Raw genomic sequence first — 13,885 nt, forward strand, 5'->3', positions numbered from 1 at the left:
GGTGTGGGGAGCGATCTCCTACACTGGCCGTACACCACTGGTGATCGTCGAGGGGACACTGAATAGTGCACGGTACATCCAAACCGTCATCGAACCCATCGTTCTACCATTCCTAGACCGGCAAGAGAACTTGCTGTTCCAACAGGACAATGCACGTCCGCATGTATCCCGTGCCACCCAACGTGCTCTAGAAGGTGTAAGTCAACTACCCTGGCCAGCAAGATCTCCGGATCTGTCCCCCATTGAGCATGTTTGGGACTGGATGAAGCGTCGTCTCACGTGGTCTGCACGTCCAGCACGAACGCTGGTCCAACTGAGGCGCCAGGTGGAAATGGCATGGCAAGTCGTTCCACAGGACTACATCCAGCATCTCTACGATCGTCTCCATGGGAGAATAGCAGCCTGCATTGCTGCGAAAGGTGGATATACACTGTACTAGTGCCGACATTGTGCGTGCTCTGTTGCCTGTGTCTATGTGCCTGTGGTTCTGTCAGTGTGATCATGTGATGTATCTGACCCCAGGAATGTGTCAATAAAGTTTCCCCTTCCTGGGACAATGAATTCACGGTGTTCTTATTTCAATTTCCAGTAGTGTATATGAGGATATTAAACTGATAATAAAATACGTAAATGGAGATGAAAATCTAACACTCATGGAAGACTGGAATTTGGCTGTTGGAGAAGGAGTAGAAGAAAAGATAGCGGCAGAATGTGGATTTGGTAGTAAGAGTGAGAGAGGAGAAAGAGTAACTGAGTTCTGCAACAAGTTTCAGTTAGTAACAACAAATACTGTCTTCAAAAATTGCGAGAGGATGTATCCTTGGAAAAGGCCGGGATATACAGGGGAAGATTTCGGTTAAAATACATCATGGGAAGGCAGAGATCCCTAAACCAGATATTGGATTATGAGTAGTACCCAGACGCAGATACAGACTCAGATCACAATTTAATAGTGATGAAGCGTAGGCTGAAGTTTAAGGGATTAATCAGGAAGATCCGATACCCAAAGAAGTGTAATAAGGAAGTACTAAGGAAAGAAGATATATACTTGATGTTCTTTAAGGCTACAGTCACTGCAAAAGGAATAGTTCAGTAGCCAGTTCATTTGAAGAGGAATGGACATCTGAAAAAAGAGCAGTCACAGTAGATGGAAATAAAAAGAAGTTAACTGCGAAGAAACAGTGGGAAACAGAAAATGAAAGAAGGAAATACAAAAGCTGTCATGGTAACTCAAGAAAACAAAAGTACAAGTCACTGAAGATTAATATAAACAGGAAGTGCAGGGAAGCTAAGACCAAATGACTGCAAGAAAAATGTGAAGAAATCGAAAAAGAAATGATTATCGGAAGGACAGGCTCTCTTTATAGAAAAGTCATACAACCGTCGGGAAAATTAAAACCAACGGTGGAAACATTAAGAGTGCAAAGGGAATCCCACTCTCAAGTGCAGAGGAGAGAGTGGATAGGCGGAAAGAGTGCATTGAAGGCCCCTATGAGGGGAGAAATTTGTCTGATACGATTGAAGAAGAAACGAGAATCGATTTAGAGGAGATAGGGGATCCAGCATTAGAATCAGAATTTAAGAGAACTTTGAAGGGCTTAAGATCAAATAAGGCAAAAGGAATAGATAACTTTCCATTAAAATGTCTAAAATCATTGGGGGAAGCGGCAACAAAACAACTATTCACGTTGGTGTGTAGAATGAATGAGTCTGGCAACACAACATCTGACTTTCGGGAAAATATCATCCACACAGTTCCGAAGACTGCGAGAGCTGACAGGTGCAAAAATTATCACACAATCAGCTTAACAGCTCATGCATCCAAGTTGCTGACAAGAAGAATATACAGAAGAATGGAAAAGAAAATTGAGGATGTGTTAGATGACGATCAGTTTGACTTTAGGAAAGGTAAAGGCACCAGAGAGGCAATTCTGACGTTGCGGTTGATAATGGAAGCAAGACCAAAGAAAAATCAAGATACATTCATAGGATTTGTTGACATGGAAAAAGCGTTCGACAATGTAATATGGTGCGAGATGCTCGAAATTCTGAGTAAATTAGGGGTGAACTAAAGGCAGAGACGGGTAATATACAATATGTACAAGAGCCAAGAGAAAATAATAAGAGCGGAAGATCAAAAACGAAGCGCCCCGTTAAAAAGGGTGTAAGACAGGGATTTAGTCTTACACTACTGCAGTTCAATCTATATATCGAGGGAACAATGATGGAAATAAAGAAAGGTTCAAGAGTGGAATTAAAATTCGAGGTGAAAGGATATCAATGATAAGATTCGCTCGCCACATTGCTACCCTCAGTTAAAGTGAAGGAGAATTACAGGACATGTTGAGTGCAATGGACGGTCTAATGATTAAAGAACATGGACTGAGAGTAAATCGAAGAAAGACGAAAGTAATGAGAAGTAGCAGAAATGAGAACAGGAAGAAACTTAACATCAGGATTGATGGTCACGATGTAGATCAAGTTAAGGGATTCTGCTACCTAGGCAGCAAAATAACCAATGACAGGTGGAGCTAGGAGGACATCAAAAGCAGACTAGCACTGGAAAAAAGGGCATTCCTGGCCAAGAGATGTTTGCTGGTATCAAACATAGACCTTAATTTGGAGAAGAAATTTCTGAGACCGTACGTTTGGAGTACAGAATTGTATGGTAGAGAAACATGGACTGTGGTAAAACCGGAACAGAAGAGAGTTAAAGCAATTGATATGTGGGGTCTACAGACTATTGTTAAAAATTAGGTGGTCTGACAACGAATGAGCAAGTTCTGCACAGAATCACATAGTTAAGGAATATATATGGAAAACACTGACAAGAAGAAGGGGCAGGGTCTTTTAAGACAGCAGGGAATAACTTCTATGATATTAGAGGGAGCTCTGGAGAGTAAAACTATAGAGGACAGCAGAGATCGGAATACATACAGTAGGTAATCGAGGACTCGGGCTGCAAGTGCTACTTCGAGACAAAAGAACTTCGCACAGGAGAGGAATTCGTGACAGGCCGCACCAAACAAGTCAGAAGACAAATGGTTCAACAAAAAAAAAAAGTGCTAGGAAAGAGCCCCACGAAATCACGTATAAGTTGTCAGATGGTCTTTCAACCAGTTTGGATGTTAAAAGGCCAGTCTTAGAGATCTGGGGAGCCTCATTTGCTTCCAGAAATCTTACACATTTGGACCCTTTCTCCACATTAATATTCTTCCAAATATATTTAACCCAAATCTTCTCATGAGTCTAGCAAAATCCTAAATGGTCTCTAAAAAAATGATGACACTGGGCCAGACAACAAATGACGCCATGCTTTAAGAGGTATGACTGGTCTTTCTTTGATTGCTTTCATGTCTCCGTGCTGTTCCTGATATTCCCGGATCTCCTAAAATAAAGCTGGAAAGTTGTGAACTATAGGGTTGTACTGTCAGTGGCTGTATCCCTGATGAGAAATTATCAAGGTCATCCCCTCCAGTTTTCTCATCGAAAATCGTACTTTAACTATCAGCTACCTGATTGTCATTACCACAGATATCAACCATCCTGAATTTAATATACAAAATTTTGACTGTCCGCCAAGCTTTTTGCAGTCACTTTATAACCCAGTTCAGTGGTTTGTTCTGCTACCAACCAAAACGCCCATAGTTCTGAACGAAATTTGGTAGACAAAAACACAGCCAGAGCCTCTAGTTTGTAGACCAAATATTTATACTCTAGATCATTAACACCCCTTCTTGTTCTTCCTGGAGTGCAACAGCCCCTAACCCTGATATTGATGCATTTTTCTGCACTACAAAGAGCTTGTTAATGACCAGTAATGCCAAGCACTATGAAAAGCTTGTTAATGCCCATAATTCCAACACAGGAATCACACCACTCCACTTTTTGTCCCTTTTTGCTTAACAAATTGAACACAATGATCTTTCTTGAATTAACTTCCCGTAGAAGATTTCCATCCCTACGAGTATAATTAAGTGGAAGGATAATCAGAATAGCCTTAACCCTCATTGGATCGACTGTTACCCCTCTGGAGAAACTATGTGTCCCACGAATCGTATACTGGGGTATATGAGCTCCACTTTCCCGGGGTTAACCGTAAAATTCCACCTCCTGCAATCACCTGGAACCTACCTCAAATGCTGTAGATGATCCTGCAAATTTCAACTGTAAATAACTAGATCATCACGGTAGTGGTGTAGTAATATATATTTGATGTCAGAAATTATGTTACTCATCAGCTGTGACATAACTGCGACTCCGGTGGACAATCTAAAGGACACATAGGTGAACTCAAATAAATTCCAGTCAGTCAAGAACATTTGGAATTCTCCAATGGAATCTAATTATATGCTTCATTTAAATCCAATGTAGCCAAGACTCGAGCCCCAGTAAACCAGCAAAAACAAAAATGCAAGTCAGGAAGTGGAACAGAGTGTAAGGATATGGTGTTGTCAACTCCTTGAAATCTGTCACAGGGCAGCTACCTCTGTTTGAATTAGGAACCAGAGAAACTACTGCATATGGCGAGCTGGATAGGCGAATAACTCCTTTATCCTAATGTTTCTCGATGACATCCTGAAGCTCCTGCATGAATGGGGGGGGGGGGGGGGAGGGGACGGTGGGGGTTGCAAGGGGGAGAGGAGGTGGTCTGAGAGACGGTAACGTGGCTTATGCGCCGGAACGTTATAGCTGACTTCTGTCTGGCACTTCACGAAGGATGTTCACTTTATCCTGGTGGTTAGCACTTCACAAAACTTCTTACAGAAATCCCCAATTTTTTTTTGCGGTACTAGCAATTTAAACGCTGCTCTTCAGCTATGGGTATTTCACCTTTCCCTCTGAACTAGCACTCCATCCCATTCCGCCACTATATTTATCAGCGATACTGCATGCCCTAATCTCCTCACGCCTCCTGTCGAAATTTAAAGACGTAATTGTTATCTGCTCAGTTAATTATTACTCCGACCTTTGTGATGAAACCAGAGCCCAGAACTCAAGGTGTTGAGAAGTTCTACATGGCTCTGACCTTAGTTCTCCAGAAACAGCCACTAATGCTAACCTTCGCTGAAATGACTCCCATCTCCACAATGTGCGTATTTTTGGCGACAGTGTGGCTGCTTTTCTCCGATTCGAACACACTTTATTTTCAAATATTCGTCTTTTCCTCAAACCAATCAACCCAACTGCGTAGCGTTGCCAGTATGTGACGTGTGAGGTTGTAGCGTTTTCAGTGTGGCTCCATTCCCAATGTAATTATGGAATACCACCTCAGACTTTGTATGCGTAAAGCAAAAGTGATAATTACAATATGTAATACGTAACATCACACATGTGCTTCGTACTTAGCTAATCGCACTACTTAAATAAAGAACGTATTCATTACAGCCTACTAAAGACCATGATTTTTTTATATAAAGTGTTTAGGGGCTGCGGATCCCCACAGAAACAAAATAAAAAAAAAACACACACACACAACATGTTATAAAGAAAGCGTGTAAACCGTCAGAGGATGAATCACAACGATTCGAAACCGGTAACGGTGCCCTTTGAATAAAGGAACTGAAAGTAAATTTGTGACTGGTTGCTGTCCTAACACCATCAACATTTGTCTTCAAACAACAGCCACGGTTTCCATCATGTCATCTTATGACAAAAAATTACATTTAAAATAATAGTTTTCGAAAATGTCGTGTGGATATGTTAATTATGAAAGAACTTTGTAAATTGGAGTGTCGAAGGGGGATTTTTGTATGTAAATTAAAGGTACGTACTTTTGGTTGATTCCTCTTTCGCATTCCTTAATAAGATATGCAAACTATGCTTTCTAACGCGCACTGTATAACTGTTTATCAGATTTTCACTTGTTCCGCAATCTTATTTCAATTTATTTTCTCGTGGTCATAATTAAAATTCCAGTTACAGACCTCAATTTTTTACACTAGAAAATTTCGATTTATAATCTACATCTACATTACTACTATCCAACTCACACTTTCTTCGAATCACCTTCGGACTATTGCTCTACCGCACAATCTTGCATGGGGGCTTAATTAAATAAAATGCAAATATTTTTAGTTTTAGTAGCTGTATGTCCGGTTACACAGTCTCGTAACCGGTTGGCCCTGAGTAGTATTAGTACGCAATCTGACTGCATAGAATAACAACAAAGAACGAAAGGAAATTTCCGTTAACACAATTAATTAATTAAGTCCCCAGCAATTATAAAAGCTACGAAACAAAAACTATGAAACAACAAAGCACAAATGTTAACTGTTCTGTGTGTGGAAGTGTGATTCAACGTACACATCTGGCACGGTTCTTCCTCAATAAGACAAGGAATTTTAAGCACCATTTACACTGAAGTAATTAAAAAAAGAAGTACTCTAATTGCACATAGAAACCAGAATTACACTCTAATAAATGAACACATGCCAGATGCTTTGTTGACTGAACCTGTGACCAAGAGGCATTGTTATTTAGGAAATCTTAAATTAAAAAAAATTACCTTCATATATATTGACGACAAATACACTCTGATCATTACAACATCCCCATTCGAACAACATTTGCTGTCTAGCCCATCAAAACAACTGCACACGACATGGCTTCAACTAGTACAGCTATCGACATCCTCTCAGCAAGCACTGCCCACGGCAACTTCTGAGCTACCACCGCCCACGGCAACCTCCGAACTACTACTGCCAGTGGAGGCGGCTGAATAATACCCTTTGGCGCAATCTCTGGCGCTGTGACTCAGTGTAGCCACCTTTCATATGCTCCTCCTCCACGGATAGAATTTGATGGTATTTTTGCCAGCATTGGTGGTGAAAATTCTACCAAATTCATCCAAAAAAAAATACAGAAAAAAATAAAAGATAGTATTAATAAGTAAATATCACATAACTAAATAAATTTTGGCTTTGCACTGACCCTTCAATAACCTAATATATAAAATACAGTAAGGAATACAAATGCTTTCATACATGTGATTTTACATAATAGTTTGCACAAGTATCATTCAATCAATGGCACCAGCAATGACGAATCGGTGTAGGTAAGAGTCTCATAACATTTCATAAACTGTAAATACACAAAAAATCAGTTTATACAAATATTCACATAAAATCTTTTCAATAGTTCAATAAACAGGTAATACTCCTCAGAGTAGTTGACAGTTCCACCAGTAGCACACAGCAATGGTCAACAGGTGCAAATAGCAGTCTCATAACATTTCATCAGCAGTAACTAAACAGCTCCAACAGTGGCATCCAGCAATGGCGAGCAGGTGCAGACACCAACAAGTGACATTATTTCAATAGAAGCAGTTCCATCAGTGGCACCCAGCAATGTTGAGCAGGTGCAGACACCAACAAGTGACATTATTTCAGTAGAAGAGGTTCCATCAGTGGTACCCAGCAATGTTGACAGGTGCAAACAGCAACAAGTGACATCATTTCAGTTGAAGCAGTTCCAACAGTGGCACCCACCAATGTTGAACAGGTGCAGACAGCAACAAGTGACATCATTTCAGTAGAAGCAGTTCCATCAGTGGCACCCAGCAATGTTGAGCAGTTGCAGACACCAACATGTAACATTATCTCAGTAGAAGCAATTCCATCAGTGGCACCCAGCAATGTTGAGCAGGTGCACACACCAACATGTAACATTATCTCAGTAGAAGCAGTTCCATCAGTGGCACCCACCAATGTTGAGCAGGTGCAGACACCAACAAGTGACATTACTTCAGTAGAAGCAGTTCCATCAGTGGTACCCAGCAATGTTGACAGGTGCAGACAGCAACAAGTGACATCATTTCAGTAGAAGCAGTTCCAACAGTGGCACCCACCAATGTTGGACAGGTGCAGACAGCAACAAGTGACATCATTTCAGCAGAAGCAGTTCCATCAGTGGCACCCAGCAATGTTGAGCTGGTGCAGACACCAATAAGTAACAACATTTCAGTAGAAGCAGTTCCAACAGTGGCACCCACCAATGTTGAACAGGTGCAGACAGCAACAAGTGACATCATTTCAGTAGAAGCAGTTCCATCAGTGGCACCCACCAATGTTGAACAGGTGCAGACACCAACAAGTGACATTATTTCAGTAGAAGAGGTTCCATCAGTGGTACCCAGCAATGTTGACAGGTGCAAACAGCAACAAGTGACATCATTTCAGTTGAAGCAGTTCCAACAGTGGCACCCACCAATGTTGAACAGGTGCAGACAGCAACAAGTGACATCATTTCAGTAGAAGCAGTTCCATCAGTGGTACCCAGCAATGTTGAACAGGTGCAGACACCAACAAGTGACATTATTTCAGTAGAAGAGGTTCCATCAGTGGTACCCAGCAATGTTGACAGGTGCAAACAGCAACAAGTGACATCATTTCAGTAGAAGCAGTTCCATCAGTGGCACCCACCAATGTTGAACAGGTGCAGACACCAACAAGTGACATTATTTCAGTAGAAGAGGTTCCATCAGTGGTACCCAGCAATGTTGACAGGTGCAAACAGCAACAAGTGACATCATTTCAGTAGAAGCAGTTCCATCAGTGGCACCCACCAATGTTGAACAGGTGCAGACACCAACAAGTGACATTATTTCAGTAGAAGAGGTTCCATCAGTGGTACCCAGCAATGTTGACAGGTGCAAACAGCAACAAGTGACATCATTTCAGTAGAAGCAGTTCCATCAGTGGCACCCACCAATGTTGAACAGGTGCAGACACCAACAAGTGACATTATTTCAGTAGAAGAGGTTCCATCAGTGGTACCCAGCAATGTTGACAGGTGCAAACAGCAACAAGTGACATCATTTCAGTTGAAGCAGTTCCAACAGTGGCACCCACCAATGTTGAACAGGTGCAGACAGCAACAAGTGACATTATTTCAGTAGAAGCAGTTCCATCAGTGGTACCCAGCAATGTTGACAGGTGCAGACAGCAACAAGTGACATCATTTCAGTAGAAGCAGTTCCAACAGTGGCATCCACCAATGTTGGACAGGTGCAGACAGCAACAAGTGACATCATTTCAGTAGAAGCAGTTCCATCAGTGGCACCCAGCAATGTTGAGGAGGTGCAGACAGCAACAAGTGACATTATTTCAGTAGAAGCAGTTCCATCAGTGGTACCCAGCAATGTTGACAGGTGCAGACAGCAACAAGTGACATCATTTCAGTAGAAGCAGTTCCAACAGTGGCATCCACCAATGTTGGACAGGTGCAGACAGCAACAAGTGACATCATTTCAGTAGAAGCAGTTCCATCAGTGGCACCCAGCAATGTTGAGGAGGTGCAGACACCAATAAGTGACATCATTTCAGTAGAAGCAGTTCCAACAGTGGCACCCACCAATGTTGAACAGGTGCAGACAGCAACAAGTGACATCATTTCAGTAGAAGCAGTTCCATCAGTGGCACCCACCAATGTTGAACAGGTGCAGACAGCAACAAGTAACATTATCTCAGTAGAAGCAGTTCCATCAGTGGCACCCAGCAATGTTGAGCGGGTGCAGACACCAATAAGTGACATCATTTCAGTAGAAGCAGTTCCAACAGCGGCACCCACCAATGTTGAGCAGGTGCAGACACCAATAAGTGACATCATTTCAGTAGAAGCAGTTCCAACAGTGGCACCCACCAATGTTGAACAGGTCCAGACAGCAACAAGTGACATCATTTCAGTAGAAGCAGTTCCATCAGTGGCACCCACCAATGTTGAACAGGTGCAGACACCAACAAGTGACATTATTTCAGTAGAAGAGGTTCCATCAGTGGTACCCAGCAATGTTGACAGGTGCAAACAGCAACAAGTGACATCATTTCAGTTGAAGCAGTTCCAACAGTGGCACCCACCAATGTTGAACAGGTGCAGACAGCAACAAGTGACATTATTTCAGTAGAAGCAGTTCCATCAGTGGCACCCAGCAATGTTGAGCAGTTGCAGACACCAACATGTAACATTATCTCAGTAGAAGCAGTTCCATCAGTGGCACCCAGCAATGTTGAACAGGTGCACACGCCAACATGTAACATTATCTCAGTAGAAGCAGTTCCATCAGTGGCACCAAGCAATGTTGAGCAGGTGCAGACACCAACAAGTGACATTATTTCAGTAGAAGCAGTTCCATCAGTGGTACCCAGCAATGTTGACGGGTGCAGACAGCAACAAGTGACATCATTTCAGTAGAAGCAGTTCCAACAGTGGCATCCACCAATGTTGGACAGGTGCAGACAGCAACAAGTGACATCATTTCAGTAGAAGCAATTCCATCAGTGGCACCCAGCAATGTTGAGCAGGTGCAGACACCAATAAGTGACATCATTTCAGTAGAAGCAGTTCCAACAGTGGCACCCACCAATGTTAAACAGGTGCAGGCAGCAACAAGTAACATTATCTCAGTAGAAGCAGTTCCATCAGTGGCACCCAGCAATGTTGAGCGGGTGCAGACACCAATAAGTGACATCATTTCAGTAGAAGCAGTTCCAACAGTGGCACCCACCAATGTTGAACAGGTGCAGACACCAACAAGTGACATCATTTCAGTAGAAGCAGTTCCATCAGTGGCACCCACCAATGTTGAACAGGTGCAGACAGCAACAAGTAACATTATCTCAGTAGAAGCAGTTCCATCAGTGGCACCCAGCAATGTTGAGCAGGTGCAGACACCAACAAGTGACATCATTTCAGTAGAAGCAGTTCCAACAGTGGCACCCAGCAATGTTGAACAGGTGCAGAAAGCAACAAGTGACATCATTTCAATAGAAGCAGTTCCATCAGTGGCACCAAGCAATGTTGAGCAGGTGCAGACACCAACAAGTGACATCATTTCAGTAGAAGCAGTTCCATCAGTAGCACCCAGCAATGTTGAGCAGGTGCAGACACCAACAAGTGACATCATTTCAGTAGAAGCAGTTCCATCAGTGGCACCCAGCAATGTTGAGCAGTTGCAGACACCGACATGTAACATTATCTCAGTAGAAGCAGTTCCATCAGTGGCACCCAGCAATGTTGAGCAGGTGCAGACACCAACAAGTGACATTATTTCAGTAGAAGCAGTTCCATCAGTGGTACCCAGAAATGTTGACAGGTGCAGACAGCAACAAGTGACATCATTTCAGTAGAAGCAGTTCCAACAGTGGCACCCACCAATGTTGGACAGGTGCAGACAGCAACAAGTGACATCATTTCAGTAGAAGCAGTTCCAACAGTGGCACCCACCAATGTTGAACAGGAGCAGACAGCAACAAGTTACATCATTTCAGTAGAAGCAGTTCCATCAGTGGCACCCACCAATGTTGAACAGGTGCAGACAGCAACAAGTAACATTATCTCAGTAGAAGCAGTTCCATTAGTGGCACCCAGCAATGTTGAGCAGGTGCAGACACCAACAAGTGACATCATTTCAGTAGAAGCAGTTCCAACAGTGGCACCCAGCAATGTTGAACAGGTGCAGACAGCAACAAGTGACATCATTTCAATAGAAGCAGTTCCATCAGTGGCACCCAGCAATGTTGAGCAGGTGCAGACACCAACAAGTGACATCATTTCAGTAGAAGCAGTTCCATCAGTGGCACCCACCAATGTTGAACAGGTGCAGACAGCAACAAGTGACATCATTTCAGTAGAAGCTGTTCCATCAGTGGCACCCACCAATGTTGAACAGGTGCAGACAGCAACAAGTAACATTATCTCAGTACAAGCAGTTCCATTAGTGGCACCCAACAGTGGGAAGCAGGTGCAGGTAACAGTCCATAATATTCACTATCACTAATTAGACAATTCATCAGAGTTCATCAGCAAAAATTAAACATTTCCAAGTGGCACCCATCAATGTTGAACAAGTGCAGGTAACAGTCCATAATATTCACTATCAATAATTAAACAGTTCATCAGAGTTCATTAGCAGAAATTAAACATTTCCAAATGGCACCCACCAATGTTAAACGTGTAAACACGAACAACAGTTAGAATGCACACACAACTGCTCTTACAAAATTATTATCAATGCTCTTACACTAAACATGCAAATTATAATAAACACGCAACTGATATCAGATAATTGTCATATTAACTATTACAAATACACAAATATCAGTAACCCTATAATATTTATGTGTGTCAGTGCAAGCCATATCAAACAATTAAAATAATATTTAGGAGATAGCTTGGTACCAATTATTTGGGATTAGGAAAGGAAAACACACAAAACACACTCACTCATCTTTCATCCACATTAAGTACTACTGTGTAATTGAATAGTGTTAACTGTGTAAATGCAATTCTGTCAAAATTTGATGTTCAACATGTGTATCAAGTAGTAGTGGCAACAGTGTATAACAGTCAATAATAGTTAGTCAACGCCATAGTCATCATGTCAAGACCAATGTTTGCCAAGCCAGATCAAAATGTACAGTTGCTAAACAACTGTCAGTGTTCCACGATATGCAATTACTTCCTCTTTCCAAAAAAAAGTATATACTGCTTATTGGTTTAACAAAGTGTGTGTGTAGACAATCCTCCTTCCACTTGTGTGTTCTAGTCTGCCATCTTCATCCTCCTTGTTCCATATAGACCAACAAAAAATTATGCTTCTCACTTACTTCACCTCTTATCCACCAAAACACCAATAATCATCAGCATCACAAAATCTTAACACTTCAATAATACCTCTTACGTCGATACATATAAACCTTATCATCAATCTCATTTACCTTACCTCTTGTCCACCAAAACTCCAATAATCATCAACTTCACACAATCTCAACACCTCAACACCTCTTCAATACGTCGACACATATAAACCTTATCGCCAATATCATTTCACTTCCATAACAACTCTTTCCTCTAGTCAGTCTCCTCGAGCAAGTACAGATAAAATCCTAGTGCAAACTTCAGTTCATCACCCCATACAATCCGAAGACACAATGTCCACACACAACCTCTGTGTAATCCACCTGACCCAAATCTTCTACTCATTATGAATTACAAAATACATTTTGGTTATCTTGTCCATCATTAAATAAAAGAAATGCATACATGACCTCTAACAACCTTTAGTTTGAATAACATTCAGTAAGTAAGTACGAGTATGGAGTGTGAATGATCCTAATATTTTACAGTGTGTACACCACTTCAAGAATCATGGCAAAACAGAAGCAAACATGTGGAGTATTTCGTGTCAAGTGTCACTTGCTATTTCAATTGCTCACGAAGAATGCAGTGTAATAACTGTCAATGTTCTAAACTTAGTGTTGGTATGTCATGTCGTTAGCTTCCTTTCTATTAGCACAAATTTATACAGCTTCCATAAAACCTCCAGCTCCTATGACTTCAATGAAGTTTCTTGTACCAATGTCGTTCCTGGAATTATAGCAGTTCATTTTCTTATCTTAAAATATAAAGCACTGAGCGTAAGTAAAACATGCAATAGCGAGTAAATATACCAGTAGAGAACAGAATGTCAACAAGTGGATGCAGCACAATCCCCATAACGAGTCTCTGTCAAGCGAACAATCTATAATTAACACCATACTGTGGCCTAAATTCCATGTTCGTACACCGTATATCAACATTTCTATATACCAAATTAAAAAGTAGTTATGACAACAAAACAAAAAATGTGTAAATATGCAATCCATAGGCAAAGCAGCAAATATATATCTTACATAAAAAACAGGTCATTAGCATCACATCAGCATAAGCAAATAAATGTTCATATGTAATCTTAATAAGTAAACATGAAGACGCAAGCAGATAAATCACAAAGTATAACTTACATACATAACCATATCAGCACAATTAATCAGGTGACAATTATAATTTAAATAAATAAGCACAGCAGGCACATAATATAAAAAATATGACATCAGTGAAAAAGCAG

This window comes from Schistocerca piceifrons, chromosome 3 (genome assembly GCF_021461385.2).
Source record: "Schistocerca piceifrons isolate TAMUIC-IGC-003096 chromosome 3, iqSchPice1.1, whole genome shotgun sequence".
In the NCBI taxonomy this organism is placed as follows: Eukaryota; Metazoa; Arthropoda; class Insecta; order Orthoptera; family Acrididae; genus Schistocerca; species Schistocerca piceifrons.